We start from the raw sequence: 21,628 nt of genomic DNA on the forward strand, positions 1-21,628 counted from the left end.
TCTCAACATGGAGAGTCAGGGTCCTCAGTACAAGGAAGACAGGGAACTACTCATGGACAGTCAGGAGACACCACTACACATGCCCAGTCTGGTCATGGACAAGCCACCAGAACACAATCCAGTAGGACTAGAAGAAGGGGATCTACTGTCAGTGAGTCCAGTGACACTCATGAGCACCTAGGAGTCCCACAGGCACACATAGGATCCCCTCAAAGTCATTCTGGATCTCAACATGGAGAGTCGGGATCCTCAGTACAAGGGAGACAGGGAACTACCCATAGACAGTCAGGAGATACAGGTGGACATGTCCACTCTGGCCATGGTGAAGCCACCAGGACACAATCCAGCAGGACTGGTAGAAGGGAATCTACTGTCAGTGAGTCCAGTGACTCTCAGGGGCACTCAGGAGCCCCACAGGCACACACCGGTTCCCCCCATGGTCAGGCTGGATCTCAACATCCAGAACTGGGTTCCACAGTTAAAGGGAGACAGGGAACACATTATGGACAGTCAGAAGATTTCAGCGCACATGCCCACGCTGGCCATGGACAGGCCACCGGGACACTATCCAGTAGGACTGGTAGAAGGGAATCTGGTGGCAGTGAGTCCAGTGACACTGAAAGGCACTCAGGAATCCCACAAACACACACAGAATCCCCACGTACTCACGCTGGATCTCAACATCCAGAGTCAGGATCCTCACTACAAGGGAGAAAGGAAACTGCTCACAGACAGTCAGGAGACACTACTAGATACGCGCACTCTGGCCATGGACAAGCCACCAGGACACAATCCAGTAGGACTGGTAGAAGGGAAACTAGTGGCAGTGAGTCCAGTGACACTGAAAGGCACTCAGGTGTCCCACAGGCACACTCAGGATCCCCTCGTGGTCAGGCTGGATCTCAACATGGAGAGTCAGGGTCCTCAGCACAAGGAAGACAGGGAACTACTCATGGACAGTCAGGAGACACCACTACACATACCGAGTCTGGTCATGGACAAGCCACCAGAACACAATCCAGTAGGACTAGAAGAAGAGGATCTACTGTCAGTGAATCCAATGACACTCAGGGGCACTTAAAAGTCCCAAATGCACATGCAGGATCCCCTCAAGGTCATTCTGAATCTCAACATGGAGAGTTGGGATCAACAGTTAAAGGAAGACAGGGAACAACTCATAGACTTTCAGGAGACACCAGTGGGCATGCCCAGTCTGGCCATGGACAAGCCACCAGAACACAATCCAGTAGGACTAGAAGAAGGGGATATAGTGGCAGTGAGTCCAGTGACACTCAGGGGCATTCAGGAGTCCCACAGGTACACTCAGGATCTCCCCATGGGCAGGCTGGATCTCAACATGGAGAGTCAGATTCCACCACCAAAGAGAGACAGGAATATACTCATAAACATTCAGAGGACACCAGTGGACATGCCGAATCTGTTCATGGACAAGCTACTAGGACACAATCCAGTAGGGCTAGAAGAAGGGGATCTACTCTCAGTGAGTCCAGTGACACTCAGGGGTACTCAGGAGCCCCACAGATACACTCAGGTTCCCTCCATGGCCAGGTTGGATCTGAACATCCAGAGTCAGAATCCACAATTAAAAGGAGACAGGTCACTACTAATAGACAGTCAGAGGACACCACTGGTAATCCTTATTCTGGTCATGGACAAGCCACCAGGACAGAATCCAGTAGGAGTAAAAGAAAGGGATTTAGTGGCACTGAGTCTAGTGACACTGAAAGACATTCAGGAGTCCCACTGACCCATACAGGATCCCCTCATGGTCATACTGGATCTTTACATGGAGAGTTAGGATCCACAATTAGAAGGAGACAGGGAAGTACTCATGGACATTCAAGAGGCAACAGTGGACATTCTGGGTCCAGTCATACACAGTCACATGATACTCATAGGCTGTCTAAGGATAACATAAGTAAACAGTCACATAGCATTCATCACCAATCTAGAGTGAGTCATTCTCAATCACAACATAGTGGAAAACAAAGACATGGATCAGATCAAGGATGGAAACATGGCAGTTATGGAAGTGCAGAATATGACTATGGGCAGTCTGGGTATGGACCTTCTGGGGGCAGCAGAACAAGCAGCCGAAATTCTAGCCCTTTAAGGTCATTGGATAGAGCTGAAAACAATCAAGTGTCTACACATGGACAATCATTTTCTAGGCCTGACCATACAGGATCAAAAGCAATTGAAATAATCGGAAGACAAAGGTCAAGTCATGGACAGTCAATTGATTCCCACAATAAGTCTGGATCCAGTGTAAATAGAAGGCAGGGATCTTTTCATGGGCATTCAATAGTAAGTCATGAATCATCAATTGACACCCATGTTCAATTTGGAAGGGAGGGATCTACTACTCGTAGGCAGTCAAGCAACCATTCTGTATCCAGCCATGGACAATTCATATCAGCTCGCAGCCATCCAGAGTCTAATTCAACCTTAAGGCAGGATTTTCATAGTGATAATAAAGAGCATTCAGAAGATTGGGGGAAACAGATTCATGAACCATCAGGATCTAGGCATGGACAGTCTGAATTCAATATTATTAGTATCCATAGATCCAACCAGCAGCATTTGGCAGATACAACTTCTCATGAGCAGGTAAGATACAACACATGTTTAGTAAGACAGGGATCAAGTAATAGAAAATCAGGGGACATCCAGGGTCAATCTGGATTCAGCACTAATGAAAGCCGAGTAGATAGCCATGACCAATCAAGTGACAGCTATGGGAAGTCAAGTAATAGCAGAAGTCAAGGAATCATTTTCAGTCACTCTCATGATAGCCAAGACCCTGCAGGAATTGAAGAATATGGTCCAACCATGTGGAGTGGGGACAGGCAAAAGCAAGGTCCCGAATCAAGTTTATTTAGAAGCACCAGAATATATAGTCAAAATGTGGATGATAAGCAGACAAGAAACACTGAGGCCAGAGGTTGCCATAAAAGGGAGAGAACAGACTCAGGTTCCTGTTATTTAGATAGCAACACTCCACTCTATGAATATGTCCAAGAACAAAGGTGTTATTACATTGAATAATAATTTGAAGCCAACTAACCCAAGATAAGAACTAACCCAAAGAAGAAATGAGAATTCAACATGGAATTAAAATATTTACCATGATCCTTTCTTTTGGTAGTGGGGGTATATGTGTCTTTTATTTAACAATAGCATTGTACTCTATTCCTCTTGTTTTGTGCAGGGTTTTTTTTTTTTTGTAAGACTCCATAATCACTAAGCTCTTTGGTTAGAAAACAGTGAATGGAAGGAGTAAATAGCACTTGGAACTATATTTAGATTGTATGACATAATGATTTGAGTGCTTTGGTATAAAATAAGCATTAAAAAATGTCTGAGACTCAGAGTTTGGCCTTTCCAGATTTTATTTTAATTGACCATTGACAAACCTATCCAGGAGCTAAGAAACAAGATTTTGGAGTCAAAATTTCTCTAACAATATTGTAACATATTCAATGTCCTGAGCAAAGAATGTTGTAGTAGTTGATGAGTCAGAATATTTGCATCTTTTCTGTTACCATGGAACTTTGTACTAATACTTTTGAATTTATTGTCATGACTCCTGTATTGCATAAAAATTGTGAATAAACTCTCCATCAAGGTATAGTTTCTTTTCTCTTTCATCTTCACAAACAAACATAGCTCTTTGCCACAGGATCAGATGCACATTTCTTTTTTAAAAAAATTATTTTACTTAAATTAAATTAATTAACATATAGTGTATCATTAGTTTCAAAGGTAGAGTTCAGTTATTCATCAGTTGCATATACCACCCAGTGCTCATTACATCATGTGCCATCACTCATTTACCCCATCCACCTACCCTATTCCCCCTAGCAACCCTCAAGTTTTTAAAAGATTTTATTTATTTATTCATAAATGCAGGCAGAAGGAAAAGCAGACTCCTTGCAGAGAGCCCGTTACAGGACTCAATCCCAGAACCCCAGGATCACGACCTGAGCCAAAGGCAGAGACTTAACCACTGAGCAATCCAGGCATCCCAAACCTCAGTTTGTTTCTTATTGTTAAGAATCTCTTATAGTTTGCCTCTCTCTCTATTTTCATCTTATTTTATTTTTCCTTTCTTTCCCCTATGTTCATATGTTTTGTTTCTTAAATTCTACATATGAGTGAAATCGTATGGTATTTGTCTTTCTCTGACTTATTTCACTTAGCATAATACCCTCTAGTTCTATCCATGTCATTGCAGATGGCAAGATTGCATTCTTTTTGATGGATAATATTCCATTACATATATATGTAATGTATATTGTGTATATATACACACATACACACACACACACACACATATATATTGCTGCTATAAGCATTCTGTTTTCTTCTACCTTCACTTTTGAAATTCAAACTAAAGTGAAATTCATCAATGAGTGTTCAATATCATAAGCTCCTACTGGGGGCAGAATTCTATGGAAAAATCAAAACATGGGCTAAGTTTTCTGATTAGACTCAGAATATATTATATTTACTTGTAAATGTTTTAAGAAAGACTACACAAACTTTGATCACTGTGCAATGTGATCAACAGGACAGTAGTCATATTAGTTTACTAGGGAAAGTAAATAAAACAATTGTTATACTATAAATGCACACATAAAAATAACTATATATATGATAGTTAATCCTAAATAGTAATCAATTCATACAAATCTATCCATCAGCATTTATTATCTGAATAAACACTAGTTATCAAAACATCATTAGACATTGCTGCTATAAACATTGGGGTGCATGTGCCCCTATGAATCACTGTTTGTATACTTTGAATAAATACCTAGTAGTGCAATAGCAGCAATGCCCACAACAGCCAAAACATGGAAAGAACCCAGATGTCCATTAACAGATGAATGGATAAAGACTCAGCCACCAAAAAGAATAAAATCTTGCCATTTGCAATGATGTGGATGGAATTAGAGGATATTATGCCAAGCAAAATAAATCAGGGAAAGATAAATACTATATGACTTCACTCATATGTGGAACTTAAGAAATAAAACAGGAACATAGGGGAAGGGAAAGAAGAATAAAATAAGATGAAAACAGGGGGATCCCTGGGTGGCTCAGTGATTTAGCGCCTGCCTTTGGCCCAGGGCATGATCCTGAAGTCCCGGGATCGAGTCTCATGTCCGGTTCCTGTGGGGAGACTGCTTCTCCCTCTGCCTGTGTGTGTGTGTGTGTGTCTCTCTGTGTCTCTCATGAATGAATGAATGAATGAATGAATGAATGAATAAATAAATGAGATGAAAATGAAGAAGGAGAGAAATCATGAGACTCTTAACTCTAGGAAACAACCTAAGGTTGCTGGAGGGAGGTGGGTGGGGGCACGGGGGTAAATGGGTGATGAGCATTAAGGAGGTCTCATTCATTTGGGGAGTATAAAAAATAGTGAAAGGGAGTAAAGGAGAAAGGAGAAAAAATGAGTGGGAAATATCAGAAAGGGAGACAGAGCATGGAAGACTCCTAACTCTGGGAAACGAACTAGGGGGGGTGAAAGGGGAGGTGGGAGGGGGGGTAGGGGTGACTGGGTGAGGGGCACTGAGGGGGGCACTTGATGGGATGAGCACTGGGTTTTATTCTATATGTTGGCAAATTGAACATCAATAAAAAATAAATTTATAAAAATAAAAGAAAGAAAGAAAGAAAGAAGAAAGAAAAAGAAAGAAAGAAAGAAAGAAAGAAAGAAAGAAAGAAAGAAAGAAGAAAGAAAGAAAGAAACACGTAATGTGATGAACACTGGGTGTTATATGCAACTGATGGATCACCAAATTATACCCCTGAAACTAATAATACAGTATATGTTAATTAAATTGAACTTAAAGAAATAATATTTTTTAAAAAGCATCATTAGAAATTTAAATATTGGGCGGGAGAGCTAAGATGGCAGATTAGTAGGGGGATCCTATGCTTGCTTTGTCCCTCAAGACAGCTAGATAAATACAAAATCATTCTGAACACCCAAAAAAATCAGTCTGAGGACTAAGAACTCCACAACTATAGGAAGAAAAGAGACCACATCATGGAAGGTAGAAGGTGCAGAGATGTGATTTGGGGGAGAAAAGGATTACAGGTGTTGTGGAGGGGAGGGAGCCCTGATCACGGAAAAGGGGTGTGTGTGTGTGTGTGTGAGAGAGAGAGAGAGAGAGAGAGAGAGAGAGAGAGAGAGAAACACAAACGGAGACAGAGAGACAGAGAGAGAGAGAGACAGAGTGGATCACACCGGAGATCACACAAGGAAAACACTTTCCCAAAGCCATTGACTGGGAAAATGAGAGGGGCTGATAATCAAGAGATTTTTACAACCAGTGGAGCTCAAAGACTGGAGTTTTACACCTCTGTGTCATGGCTGGTTTTGAGTCTGGCAGGCCCTGTAGTGCTCCTATAGAGAAAGATGGCAAAGGCATGGGAGCAGACAGTGTGATCTAGGAGTCCCCCGGGATACATTGAGAGGAATGGCTCCCCCTTCCTGGAGTGATCTGGGAGAGGTAGCATTGCCTCCCAGGGGACAAAAGATCCAGCAGTTGACACTGCATCCCCCACCCCTAAAGCACAGGGGCAGAGACAGCTGCTGAGGACAGCTAACCTGGATACTGACTTTTGCTTCACTTTACTCAATTCAAGGCTCTTGCACATTAGTGCAACTGTACTTCTGGAATATATCTGCATCAGTCCCAGCACAGCAAGACCCTCCCCAAGACGACCAGTGTGGGTCCATGCCATTCCAGGTCCCTAAACTCTGGAGTTTTGAAACTCAGCTGGCCTACCTGGGACAAAACACCAGTGCATTGCACTGCCATACATACAGATACCCCAGATACAAACAGAGTGAAGGCAGGGATGTGAGGGACACCTGGGACATAAAAGAGAATATTGTTTGCTCTCCCATGAGGGCTTCCCAGACAGCAGATATGAACTTTACTCTCTGGGGATGAGAGAGACGCTGGTACTATTGTTCTTCCCCACCCATCAGCACTACTGACTTCAGGGAGTAGCACAGTGATGCTCTGCAGTTAATTCTTTATTAGGGCAAGTGTGCCTAAGAAACAGAACAGTGGGTCACACCCCCAGAAGACCAACACAAGCCTCCCACATGAACGAAGTCTACTAACCATAGAGTGCTGCAAAATTTAAGCTCTAGGGTAAAAGGCATTAAAGTTCTTTTATTTTTATTTTTTTTTCAATTTTTATTTATTTATGATAGGCACACAGTGAGAGAGAGAGAGGCAGAGACACAGGCAGAGAGAGAAGCAGGCTCCATGCACCGGGAGCCTGACGTGGGATTCGATCCCGGATCTCCAGGATCACGCCCTGGGCCAAAGGCAGGCGCTAAACCGCTGCGCCACCCAGGGATCCCTAAAGTTCTTTTAATGAGTAGACCAGAACACACCTAGTTAAACTTTCCACTTTCTAGACAAGATCCAAATACTCCCCACTGCAGGCAAAGAGAAACTCTGCAGAGGACTGACCTGAGGAATAGAGCAGTCATAAGAGAAGCACAGTGCACACAGCATACACCACAGATCTTTCCTGAGGCACCAAGTGCTAGCCAGTATATGACCTCCTCTTCATAAAACCATTACTCTTAGGAGCTGTAAACATAATGGGCTTTCCTGACATAGAGAAGACAGAGACATTAACCAAAAGCCAAGATAAAGCAATTCATCCCAAAAGAAAGAACAATGGGTCACATCTAGGGATCTAATCACAACAGATATAAGTAATACACCTGATACAGAATTTAAAGCAACAAACATGAGGATACTAGCTGAGCTTAAAAATGCATAGAAAACACACCAGGGAATAGCTTACTGCAGAGATAAAAGACCTAAAAACTATCAGGCCAAATTAAAAATGCTATAACTGAGATGCAAAACTGACTGTATATAATAACCATAAGGATGGAAGAAGCAGAGGAGTGAATAAGTGATATAGAAGATAAAATTATGGAAAATAATGAATCTGAAAAGAAGAGGGAAAGAAAAATGGTGGATCACAAATATAGACTAAGGGAACTCAGTGACTCAGTAAAGCATAATAACATTCATATCATAGGAATTTCAGAAGTAGAGCCTGGGTGGCTCAGTGGTTGAACATATACTTTTGGCTCAGGTTGTGATCCCAGGGTCCTGAGATCAAGTCCCACATTGGGCTCCCCACAGGAAGCCCTCTGCCTATGACTCTGCCTCTCTCTGTGTGTTTCTCCCGAATAAATAAATAAAATCTTTTTAAAAAATTTAAAAATGGAATTCCAAAAGTAGAAGAAGAGGGAAAGAATGCAGAAGGTTTATTTGAGCAAGTTATGGTTGAAAATTCCCTAACCTGGAGAAGGAAAAAGACATTCAAATCCAGGAGGCAAAGAGAACTCCCATCAAAATCAATAAAAGAAAAAAATCAATAAAAGCAGACCAACAACAAGACAGATCATAGTAAAATTTTTGAAATATAGAGATAAGGAAAAAACCTTAAAAGTAGTAAGGGAAAAGATATTCCAAACCAATAAGGGAAGACAAGTAAGGTTAGCAGAAGATCTCTCTACAGAAACTTGCAGACCAGAAGACAGTGAAATGATATGTGCTGAATGGGAAAAATATGCAACCAAGAATACTCTAAACAGGAAGGCTGTCATTCAGAATAAGAGAAATTAGAATTTCCCAGACAAACAAAAACTAAAAGAGTTCATTACCATTAAACCAGAGATGCAAGAAATAATATAGGGGACTCTGTAAGTGGGAAGGAAAGACCAAAAGTGACAAAGACTAGAAAGGAATAGAGAAATATCTCCAGAAACAATGACAAAACAAGTAACAAAATGGCAGAATTCATATCTATCAAAAATCACTCTGAATGTAAATAAACTAAGAGCTCCAATCAAAAGACATAGGGTGTAGGAATGGATTTAAAAAATACCCATTTATATGTTGCCTACAAGAGACTCATTTTAGTCCTAAAGACACCTGCAGACCGAATGTGAGGGGATAGAGAAACATTTATCATACTAATGGACATCAAAAGAAATCCAGAGTAGCAATACTTAGATCATCTAGATTTTAAACCAAAGACTGCAACAAGAGATGAAGGGCAGTACATAATTAAGGGGTCTATTCAACAAGATCTAACAATTGTAAATATTTATGCCCCCAAATAAGGAGCACCCAAAGATACAAAACAATAACAAACATAAAGGAATTCATTGATAATAATACAATAGTAGGGGACTTTAACATCCCACGTACAGCAATGCACAGATCATCTAAGCAGAAGATCAACAAAAAAATAATGCCTCTGAATGACACACTGGACCAGATGGATTTAACAGATATATTCAGAACATTTCATCCTAAAGCAAGAGAATACACATTCTTTTCAAGTGGACGGGGGACATTCTCCAGAATAGATTACATACTGGGTCACAAATCAGGCCTTGATAAATACAAAAAGATTGAGATTGGGAGGGAGTTCAGATGGTGGAGGAGTATGGGACCTAAGTTTGGCTCTCAATACAGTTAGTTATAAAATCATTCTGAACACCTGGGAGATCAATCAGAGAGCTGAGAAGTGCAGTAACTCTATAATTAGAAAAGCAAGGAACACCTCACTCAGTGGATGAGTGTTTTCCTTCAGCTCAGGTCATGATCCGTGGTCCTAGGATCAAGTCCCACATCAGGCTCCCCACAGGGAGCCCTCTGCCTATGTCTTTGCCTCTCTGTGTATCTCTCATGAATAAATAAATAAAACGTTCTTTAAATGACCAATTTTTGCAAGGTAGGAGTTGTGGAACTTGAATTCCAGGTGATATATTAGAGGATATTAGGGGAGGAGGATAAGCCTGCTTAAAGAGGCTATTATAAGCAGCAAGTGCAAAATCAGAACTAACAAACATTGTATGTTCTCATTTATTTGGGGAATATAAATAATAGTGAAAGGGAATATAAGAGAAGGGAGAAGAAATGTGTGGGAAATATCAGAAAGGGAGACAGAACATAAAGACTCCTAACTCTGGGAAATGAGGGGTGATGGAAGGGGAGGAGGGCGGAGGGTGGGGGTGAATGGGTGACGGGCACTGAGGGGGGCACTTGACGGGATGAGCACTGGGTGTTATTCTGTATGTTGGTAAATTGAACACCAATAAAAAATAAATTTATTATTAAAATAAATAAATAAATAAAATAAAAAGAAAAGAGAAAAAAAAAAAAGAAGTCTGCTACAGTGGGGTACATCCCTGGCTTAAAGGTGCTCAGGTGCTGAGGCATGGTGGAATCCCAGGTGGGACAGTGTGGTCTCAGGGTTCCCAGGGTCACAAGAACGGGGGTGCCTGAGTGTGGCAGAGTTCCCAGGCAAAAAAGTGGGGAAGCCAGCTGAAAACAGGAAGTCTAGGCTTTCTTCTCTGTGTTGCAAATGTGAACTGCTGCATGGTTGTGCAACTGCTTTCCTGGCAGGAGTCTAGTAAAAGGCAGAAGTGTGGTGAGGCTTTCCCCTCCCTCCTCCAGGAGGAACAGTGCAGCTTCACACTGCAAGAGCCCATAAAATTTAGTGTTTTGAAACTCAGTTGCTTGTCTGAGATAAAAATGCTGAGTCATATGATTGGGTGAACAAAGAGTTCATACAGAAATGGGAAACAAGAATAATTGGCTGCTTAAAATAATTTGTTCCAACTCTCTGAAGAAAATCCATGGTATTTTGATAGGGATTGCATTGAATGTGTAAATTGCCCAGGTAGCATAGGCATATCACAATATTTATTCTTCTAATCTATGAGCGTGGAATGTTTTTTCATCTCTTTGTGTCTTCCTCAATTTCTTTCAGAAGTATTCCATAGTTTTTAGTGTATAGATACTTTATCTCTTTGGTTAAGTTTATTTCTGGGTACCTTATGGTTTTGGGTGCAATTGTATATGGGATTGTTTCCTTAATTTCTTTCTTCAGTCTCATTGTTAGTGTATAGAAATGCCACTGATTTCTGTGCATTTATTTTGTATCTTGCCACATTGCTGAATTGATGTATGAGTTCTAGCAATCTTGGGGTGGAGTTTTTTGTGCTTTCTATATACAGTATCATGTCATTTGCAAAGAAGAATTCAAACATCTCTCTTCTCAGATGACATGATATTCAATGTAGAAAACCCAAAAGACTCAAGCAAAAAAATTACTAGAACAGATACAGGAATTCAGCAATGTCTCAAGATATAAGATCAATGCACAGAAGTCAGTAGCACCTCTGTACACCAGAAAAATGAAACGGAAAAGAGAAATCAAGGAATAGATATAATTTTCAATTGCACCAAAACCCATGAGATACCTAAGAATAAATCTAACTCAAGCTAGTTTGTACAGATAGGCAGTACAAACTATCTGTACTCTGAAAACTATAGAACACTCATGAAAGAAATTGAGGAAGACACAAAGAAAGGAAAAGTATTCCACATTCATGGACTAATGAATAAATATGGTTAAAGTGACTTTATTACCCAAAACAATTGACACATCAATGCAATCTCTATCAAAATACCATTGTTGATTTACACAGAGCTGTAATCAGCAATCCTAAATATATATGGAACCAGAAGAGACCCAGGATAGACAAACCTCTTGCTAGACATCTCCAAAGCAAAGGGAAATGCAGCAAAAAAATGATTTATTGGGACTTTATCAGGATAAAGTTCTATGCAGCAAAGGAAACAATCAACAAATCTAAAAGCAACAAATGACATATCAGATAAAGGGCAAGATCTAACATCTAGAAAGAACATATCAAACTCAGCACCCCCCAAAAATGCAAAAAAATCCATCCCAAAAATGGCCAAAAGACACGAACAGACATTTATCCAAAAAGACATAAAAATGGCCAACAGACACATAAAAAATGCTCCAAATCACTTGGAATCAGGGAAATACAAATCAAAACCACAATGAAATCCCACCTCACACCTGTCAGAATGGCTAAAACTAGTAACACAAGAAACAACGGTGTTGGCAAAGATGTGGAGGGACTTTTGGTCGGAAGATAACTGTTGCAGGCACTATGGAAAACAGCAAAGAGGATCCTGAAAAAGTTAAAAAATAGAGCTACCCTATGACTCAGCAATTGGACTGCTAGGTATTTGCCCCAAAGATACAAATGTAGTGATCTGAAGGGGCATTTTCATCCCAATGTTCATAGCTGCAAGCCCACAATAGCCAAACTGTAGAAAGAGCCATGATGTCCATCAACAAACGAATGGATAAAGAAGATGTGATATATAGATATAGATATAGATAGATAGATATAGATAGATAGATAGATAGATAGATAGATAGATAGATAGATAGATATACACACACAATGGAATATTACTCAGCCTTCAGAAAGGATGAATAATCCTTTTACCGTTTACATCAATATGGATGGAACTGGAGTGTATTATTCTGAGTGAAATAAGTCAGAGAAAGACAAATACCATATAATTTCATTCTTATGTGGAATTTAAGAAACAAAACAGAGGAACATAAGGGAAGGGGGGAAAAATAAAATAAGATGAAAATTGTTTCTTTCACTGTGCAGAAGCTTTTTATGTTGATGAAGTCCCAATAGTTCATTTTTGCTTTTGTTTCCCTTGCCTTCAAAGATGTATCTTGCAAGAAGTTGCGGTGGCCAAGTTCAAAAAGGGTGTTGCCTGTGTTCTCCTCTAGGATTTTGATGGAATCTTGTCCCACATTTAGATCTTTCATCCATTTTGAGTTTATCTTTGTGTATGGTGTAAGAGAATGGATTAGTTTCATTCTTCTGCATGTGGCTGTCCAATTTTCCCAGCACCATTTATTGAAGAGACTGTCCTTTTACCAGTGGATAGTCTTTCCTGCTGTGTCAAATATTAGTTGACCATAGAGTTGATGGCCCATTTCTGGGTTCTTGATTCTGTTCCATTGATCTATGTGTCTGTTTTTGTGCCAGTACCACACTGTCTTGATGATCACAGCTTTGTAGTACAACTTGAAGTCTGGCATTATGATGCCCCTGGCATTGGTTTTCTTTTTCAATATTACCCTGGCTATTTGGGGTCTTTTGTGATTCCACACAAATCTTAAGATGATTTTTTCCAACCCTCTGAAGCAAGTCCATGATATTTTGATAGGGATTGCATTGAATGTGCAAATTGCCCTGGGTAGCATAGACATTTTCACAATATTAGTTCTTCCAATCCAAAAGCATGGAATATTTTTCCATCTCTCTGTGTCTTCCTCAATTTCTTTCAGAAGTGTTCTGTAGTTTTTAGGGTATAGATCCTTTACCTCTTTGGTTAGGTTTATTCCTAGGTATCTTATGTTTTGGGGTGCAATTGTAAATGGGATCAATTCCTTAATGTCTCCTTCTTTGGTTTCATCGTTACTGTATAGAAATGCACAGATTCAAGATAAAAAGCTTCTGCACAGCAAAGGAAACAATCTATAAACCTAAAAGACAACCTACAGAATGGGAAAAGATATTTGCAAATGACATATAAGATAAAGGGCCAGTCTCAAGATCTATAAAGAACTTATTAAATTCAACACCAATGAAACAAACGATCCAATCATGAAATGGGCAGAAGACATGAACGGAAATTTCACCAAAGAGGACATACACATGGCCAACAAGCACATGAGAAAATGCTCCACATCACTTGCCATCAGGGAAATACAAATCAAAACTACAATGAGATAACACCTCACATCAGTGAGAATGGGGATAATTAACAAGGCAGGAAACAACAAATGTTGGAGAGGATGTGGAGAAAGGGGAACCTTCTTGCACTGTTGGTGGGAATGCAAGCTGATGCAGCCACTCTGGAAAACTGTGTGGAGGTTCCTCAAAGTGTTAAATATAGATCTGCCCTATGACCCAGCAATTGCACTGCTGGGGATTTACCCCAAAGATACAGATGCAGTGAAACGCCGGGACACCTGCACCCCGATGTTCATAGCAGCAATGTCCACAATAGTCAAATTGTGGAAGGAGCCTCATTGTCCATCAAAAGATGAATGGATAAAGAATATGTGGTATATGTATACAATGGAATATTGCTCAGCCATTAGAAACGACAAATACCCACCATTTGCTTCGACGTGGATGGAACTGGAGGGTATTATGCTGAGTGAAATAAGTCAATCGGAGAAGGACAAACATTATATGGTCTCATTCATTTGGGGAATACAAAAATTAGGGAAAGGAAATAAATGGAAAGGAGAGAAAATGAAGGGAAATATCAGAGAGGGAGACAGAACATGAGAGGCTCCTAACTCTGGGAAAAAAAAAAAAAACAAGGGGTAGTGGAAGGGGAGGTGGACAGGAGGACAGGATGACTGGGTGACGAGCACTGAGGGGGGCACTTGACGGGATGAGCACTGGGTGTTATACTATATGTTGACAAATTGAACTCCAATAAAAAAAGAAAGAAAGAAAGAAAATTGAGAGGGAGGCAAACCATAAGAGACTCTTAACTATCGGAAACAAACAGGGTCACTGAAGGGTAGGTGGGTGGGAGGATGGGATTACTGGGTGATGGGCGTTAAGAAAGGTACATGATATGATGAGCAATGGGTGTTTTAATGCAACTGATGAATCACTAAATTCTACCTCTGAAATAAATAATACACTATATGGTAACTAAATTGAATTTATTTTTTTTATTGGTGTTCAATTTACTAACATACAGAATAACCCCCAGTGCCCGTCACCCATTCACTCCCACCCCCCGCCCTCCTCCCCTTCCAACACCCCTAGTTCATTTCCCAGAGTTAGCAGTCTTTACGTTCTATCTCCCTTTCTGATATTTCCCACACATTTCTTCCCCCTTCCCTTATATTCCCTTTCACTATTATTTATATTCCCCAAATGAATGAGAACATATAATGTTTGTCCTTCTCCGACTGGCTTACTTCACTCAGCATAATACCCTCCAGTTCCATCCACGTTGAAGCAAATGGTGGGTATTTGTCATTTCTAATAGCTGAGTAATATTCCATTGTATACATAAGCCACATCTTCTTTATCCATTCATCTTTCGTTGGACACCGAGGATCCTTCCACAGTTTGGCTATCGTGGCCATTGCTGCTAGAAACATCGGGGTGCAGGTGTCCCGGCGTTTCACTGCATCTGTATCTTTGGGGTAAATCCCCAGCAGTGCAATTGCTGGGTCGTAGGGCAGGTCTATTTTTAACTCTTTGAGGAACCTCCACACAGTTTTCCAGAGTGGCTGCACCAGTTCACATTCCCACCAACAGTGTATGAGGGTTCCCTTTTCTCCAGATCCTCTCCAACATTTGTTGTTTCCTGCCTTGTTAATTTTCCGCATTCTCACTGGTGTGAGGTGGGATCTCATTGTGGTTTTGATTTGTATTTCCCTGATGGCAAGTGATGCAGAGCATTTTCTCATGTGCATGTTGGCCATGTCTATGTCTTCCTCTGTGAGATTTCTGTTCATGTCTTTTGCCCATTTCATGATTGGATTGTTTGTTTCTTTGGTGTTGAGTTTAATAAGTTCTTTATAGATCTTGGAAACTAGCCCTTTATCTGATATGTCATTTGCAAATATCTTCTCCCATTCTGTAGGTTGTCTTTGAGTTTTGTTGACTGTATCCTTTGCTGTGCAAAAGCTTCTTATCTTGATGAAGTCCCAATAGTTCATTTTTGCTTTTGTTTCTTTTGCCTTCGTGGATGTATCTTGCAAGAAGTTACTATGGCCGAGTTCAAAAAGGGTGTTGCCTGTGTTCTTCTCTAGGATTTTGATGGAATCTTGTCTCACATTTAGATCTTTCATCCATTTTGAGTTTATCTTTGTGTATGGTGAAAGAGAGTGGTCTAGTTTCATTCTTCTGCATGTGGATGTCCAATTTTCCCAGCACCATTTATTGAAGAGACTGTCTTTCTTCCAATGGATAGTCTTTCCTCCTTTATCGAATATTAGTTGCCCATAAAGTTCAGGGTCCACTTCTGGATTCTCTATTCTGTTCCACTGATCTATGTGTCTGTTTTTGTGCCAGTACCACACTGTCTTGATGACCACAGCTTTGTAGTACAACCTGAAATCTGGCATTGTGATGCCCCCAGATATGGTTTTCTTTTTTAAAATTCCCCTGGCTATTCGGGGTCTTTTCTGATTCCACACAAATCTTAAAATAATTTGTTCTAACTCTCTGAAGAAAGTCCATGGTATTTTGATAGGGATTGCATTAAACGTGTATATTGCCCTGGGTAACATTGACATTTTCACAATATTAATTCTGCCAATCCATGAGCATGGAATATTTTTCCATCTCTTTGTGTCTTCCTCAATTTCTTTCAGAAGTGTTCTATAGTTTTGAGGGTATAGATCCTTTACATCTTTGGTTAGGTTTATTCCTAGGTATCTTATGCTTTTGGGTGCAATTGTAAATGGGATTGACTCCTTAATTTCTCTTTCTTCAGTCTCATTGTTAGTGTATAGAAATGCCACTGACTTCTGGGCATTGATTTTGTATCCTGCCACGCTACTGAATTGCTGTATGAGTTCTAGCAATCTTGGGGTGGAGACTTTTGGGTTTTCTATGTAGAATATCATGTCATCGGCGAAGAGGGAGAGTTTGACTTCTTCTTTGCCAATTTGAATGCCTTTAATGTCTTTTTGTTGTCTGATTGCTGAGGCTAGGACTTCCAGTACTATGTTGAACAGCAGTGGTGAGAGTGGACATCCCTGTCTTGTTCCTGATCTTAGGGGAAAGGCTGCCAGTGCTTCCCCATTGAGAATGATATTTGCTGTGGGCTTTTCATAGATGGCTTTTAAGATGTCGAGGAATGTTCCCTCTATCCCTACACTCTGAAGAGTTTTGATCAGGAATGGATGCTGTATTTTGTCAAATGCTTTCTCTGCATCCAATGAGAGCATCATATGGTTCTTGGTTTTTCTCTTGCTGATATGATGAATCACATTGATTGTTTTACGGGTGTTGAACCACCCTTGTGTCCCAGGGATAAATCCTACTTGGTCATGGTGAATAATTTTTTTAATGTACTGTTGGATCCTATTGGCCAGTATCTTGTTGAGAATTTTTGCATCCATGTTCATCAGGGATATTGGTCTGTAATTCTCCTTTTTGGTGGGGTCTTTGTCTGGTTTTGGAATTAAGGTGATGCTGGCCTCATAGAACGAATTTGGAAGTACTCCATCTCTTTCTATCTTTCCAAACAGCTTTAGGAGAATAGGTATGATTTCTTCTTTAAACGTTTGATAGAATTCCCCTGGGAAGCCATCTGGCCCCGGACTCTTGTGTCTTGGGAGGTTTTTGATGACAGCTTCAATTTCCTCCCTGGTTTATCAGGTTCAGGTTTTCTCTTTCTTCCTGTTCCAGTTTTGGTAGTTTGTGGCTTTCCAGGAATGCGTCCATTTCTTCTAGATTGCCTAATTTATTGGCGTATAGCTGTTCATAATATGTTTTTAAAATCGTTTGTATTTCCTTGGTGTTGGCAGTGATCTCTCCTTTCTCATTCATGATTTTATTAATTTGGGTCTTCTCTCTCTTCTTTTTAATAAGGCTGGCTAATGGTTTATCTATCTTGTTAATTCTTTCAAAGAACCAACTCCTGGTTTTGTTGATCTGTTCCACAGTTCTTCTGGTCTCGATTTCGTTGAGTTCTGCTCGAATCTTTATTAACTCCCTTCTTCTCTTGGGTGTAGGATCTATTTGCTGTTTTTTCTCTAGCTCCTTTATGTGTAAGGTTAGCTTTTGTATTTGAGTTCTTTCCAGTTTTTGAATGGATGCTTGTATTGCGATGTATTTCCCCCTTAGGACTGCTTTTGCTGCATCCCAAAGATTTTGAACGGTTGTATCTTCATTCTCATTAGTTTCCATGAATCTTTTTAATTCTTCCTTAATTTCCTGGTTGACCCTTTTATCTTTTAGCAGGATGGTCCTTAACCTCCACGTGTTTGAGGTCCTTCCAAACTTCTTGTTGTGATTTAGTTCTAATTTCAAGGCATTATGGTCTGAGAATATGCAGGGGACAATCCCAATCTTTTGGTATCGGTTCAGACCCGATTTGTGACCCAATATGTGGTCTATTCTGGAGAAAGTTCCATGTGCGCTTGAGAAGAATGTGTATTCAGTTGAGTTTGGATGTAAAGTTCTGTAGATATCTGTGAAATCCATCTGGTCCAGTGTATCATTTAAAGCTCTCGTTTCTTTGGAGATGTTGTGCTTAGAAGACCTATCGAGTATAGAAAGAGCTAGATTGAAGTCACCAAGTATAAGTGTATTATTATCTAAGTATTTCTTCACTTTGGTTAATAATTGATTGATATATTTGGCAGCTCCCACATTCGGGGCATATATATTGAGGATTGTTAAGTCCTCTTGTTGAATAGATCCTTTAAGTATGAGATAGTGTCCCTCTTCATCTCTCACTACAGTCTTTGGGGTAAATTTTAGTTTATCTGATATAAGGATGGCTACCCCTGCTTTCTTTTGAGGACCATTCGAATGGTAAATGGTTCTCCAACCTTTTATTTTCAGGCTGTAGGTGTCCTTCTGTCTAAAATGAGTCTCTTGTAGACAGCAAATAGATGGGTCCTGCTTTTTTATCCAGTCTGAAACCCTGCGCCTTTTGATGGGGTCATTAAGCCCGTTCACATTCAGAGTTACTATTGAGAGATATGAGTTTAGTGTCATCATGATATCTATTCAGTATTTGTTTTTGTGGACTGTTCCACTGAACTTCTTCCTTTTTTTTTTTTTTATTTTTTTTTTATTGGTGTTCAATTTACTAACATACAGAATAATACCCAGTGCCCGTCACCCATTCACTCCCACCCCCCGCCCTCCTCCCCTTCTACCACCCCTAGTTCGTTTCCCAGAGTTAGCAGTCTTTACGTTCTGTCTCCCTTTCTGATATTTCCCACACATTTCTTCTCCCTTCCCTTATTTTCCCTTTCACTATTATTTATATTCCCCAAATGAATGAGAACATATAATGTTTGTCCTTCTCCGACTGCCTTACTTCACTCAGCATAATACCCTCCAGTTCCATCCACGTTGAAGCAAATGGTGGGTATTTGTCATTTCTAATAGCTGAGTAATATTCCATTGTATACATAAACCACATCTTCTTTATCCATTCATCTTTCGTTGGACATCGAGGCTCCTTCCACAGTTTGGCTATAGTGGCCATTGCTGCTAGAAACATCGGGGTGCAGGTGTCCCGGCGTTTCATTGCATTTGTATCTTTGGGGTAAATCCCCAACAGTGCAATTGCTGGGTCGTAGGGCAGGTATATTTTTAACTGTTTGAGGAACCTCCACACAGTTTTCCAGAGTGGCTGCACCAGTTCACATTCCCACCAACAGTGTAAGAGGGTTCCCTTTTCTCCGCATCCTCTCCAACATTTGTGGTTTCCTGCCTTGTTAATTTTCCCCATTCTCACTGGTGTGAGGTGGTATCTCATTGTAGTTTTGATTTGTATTTCCCTGATGGCAAGTGATGCAGAGCATTTTCTCATATGCATGTTGGCCATGTCTATGTCTTCCTCTGTGAGATTTCTGTTCATGTCTTTTGCCCATTTCATGATTGGATTGTTTGTTTCTTTGGTGTTGAGTTTAATAAGTTCTTTATAGATCTTGGAAACTAGCCCTTTATCTGATATGTCATTTGCAAATATCTTCTCCCATTCTGTAGGTTGTCTTTGAGTTTTGTTGACTGTATCCTTTGCTGTACAAAAGCTTCTTATCTTGATGAAGTCCCAATAGTTCATTTTTGCTTTTGTTTCTTTTGCCTTTGTGGATGTATCTTGCAAGAAGTTACTATGGCCGAGTTCAAAAAGGGTGTTGCCTGTGTTCTTCTCTAGGATTTTGATGGAATCTTGTCTCACATTTAGATCTTTCATCCATTTTGAGTTTATCTTTGTGTATGGTGCAAGAGAGTGGTCTAGTTTCATTCTTCTGCATGTGGATGTCCAATTTTCCCAGCACCATTTATTGAAGAGACTGTCTTTCTTCCAATGGATAGTCTTTCCTCCTTTATCGAATATTAGTTGCCCATAAAGTTCAGGGTCCACTTCTGGATTCTCTATTCTGTTCCACTGATCTATGTGTCTGTTTTTGTGCCAGTACCACACTGTCTTGATGACCACAGCTTTGTAGTACAACCTGAAATCTGGCATTGTGATGCCCCCAGATATGGTTTTCTTTTTTAAAATTCCCCTGGCTATTCGGGGTCTTTTCTGATTCCACACAAATCTTAAAATAATTTGTTCTAACTCTCTGAAGAAACCTAGGAATAAACCTCACCAAAGATGTAAAGGATCTATACCCTCAAAACTATAGAACACTTCTGAAAGAAATTGAGGAAGACACAAAGAGATGGAAAAATATTCCATGCTCATGGATTGGCAGAATTAATATTGTGAAAATGTCAATGTTACCCAGGGCAATATACACGTTTAATGCAATCCCTATCAAAATACCATGGACTTTCTTCAGAGAGTTTGAACTTCTTCTTAAAGGGGAATTTTAAGAGTCCCCCTTAAAATTTCTTGCAGAGCTGGTTTGGAGGTCACATATTCTTTCAGTTCCTGCCTGTCTTGGAAGCTCTTTATCTCTCCTTCCATTTTGAATGAGAGCCTTGCTGAATAAAGTATTCTTGGTTGCATGTTCTTTTCATTTAGGACCCTGAATATATCCTGCCAGCCCTTTCTGGCCTGCCAGGTCTCTGTGGAGAGGTCTGCTGTTACCCTAATACTCCTCCCCATAAAAGTCAGGGATTTCTTGTCTCTTGCTGCTTTAAGGATCTTCTCTTTATCTTTGGAATTTGCAAGCTTCACAATTAAATGTCGAGGTGTTGAACGGTTTTTATTGATTTTAGGGGGGGGATCTCTCTATTTCCTGGATCTGAATGCCTGTTTCCCTTCCCAGATTAGGAAAGTTTTCAGCTAGAATTTGTTCAAATACATATTCTGGCCCTCTGTCCCTTTCGGCGCCCTCGGGAACCCCAATTAAACGTAGGTTTTTCTTCCTCAGGCTGTCGTTTATTTCCCTTAATCTATCTTCATGGTCTTTTAATTGTTTGTCTCTTTTTTCCTCAGTTTCCCTCTTTGCTATCAACTTGTCTTCTATGTCACTCACTCGTTCTTCCACCTCGTTAACCCTCGTCGTTAGGACTTCTAGTTTGGATTGCATCTCATTCAATTGATTTTTAATTTCTGCCTGATTAGCTCTAAATTCTGCAGTCATGAAGTCTCTTGAGTCCTTTATACTTTTTTCTAGAGCCACCAGTAGCTGTATAATAGTGCTTCTGAATTGGCTTTCTGACAGTGAATTGTAATCCAGATTTTGTAACTCTGTGGGAGAGAGGACTGTTTCTGATTCTTTCTTTTGAGGTGAGGTTTTCCTTCTAGTCATTTTGCTCAGTGCAGAGTGGCCAAAAGCAAGTTGTATTGGGAAAAAGAGAAAAAGAGAGGAGAGAAAGAAGGAAAGAAAAGAGAAAGAGGAAAAAAAAGGGGAAGAAAAAAAACGAAAAGAAAAAAAAAGAGAGAAGAAAAAGAGAAAGAAAAAGAAAGGAGAAAAAAAGGGGTTGGGGGAAGGA

The sequence above is a fragment of the Canis lupus genome, chromosome 12 (genome assembly GCF_048164855.1).
Source record: "Canis lupus baileyi chromosome 12, mCanLup2.hap1, whole genome shotgun sequence".
Classification (NCBI taxonomy): domain Eukaryota; kingdom Metazoa; phylum Chordata; class Mammalia; order Carnivora; family Canidae; genus Canis; species Canis lupus.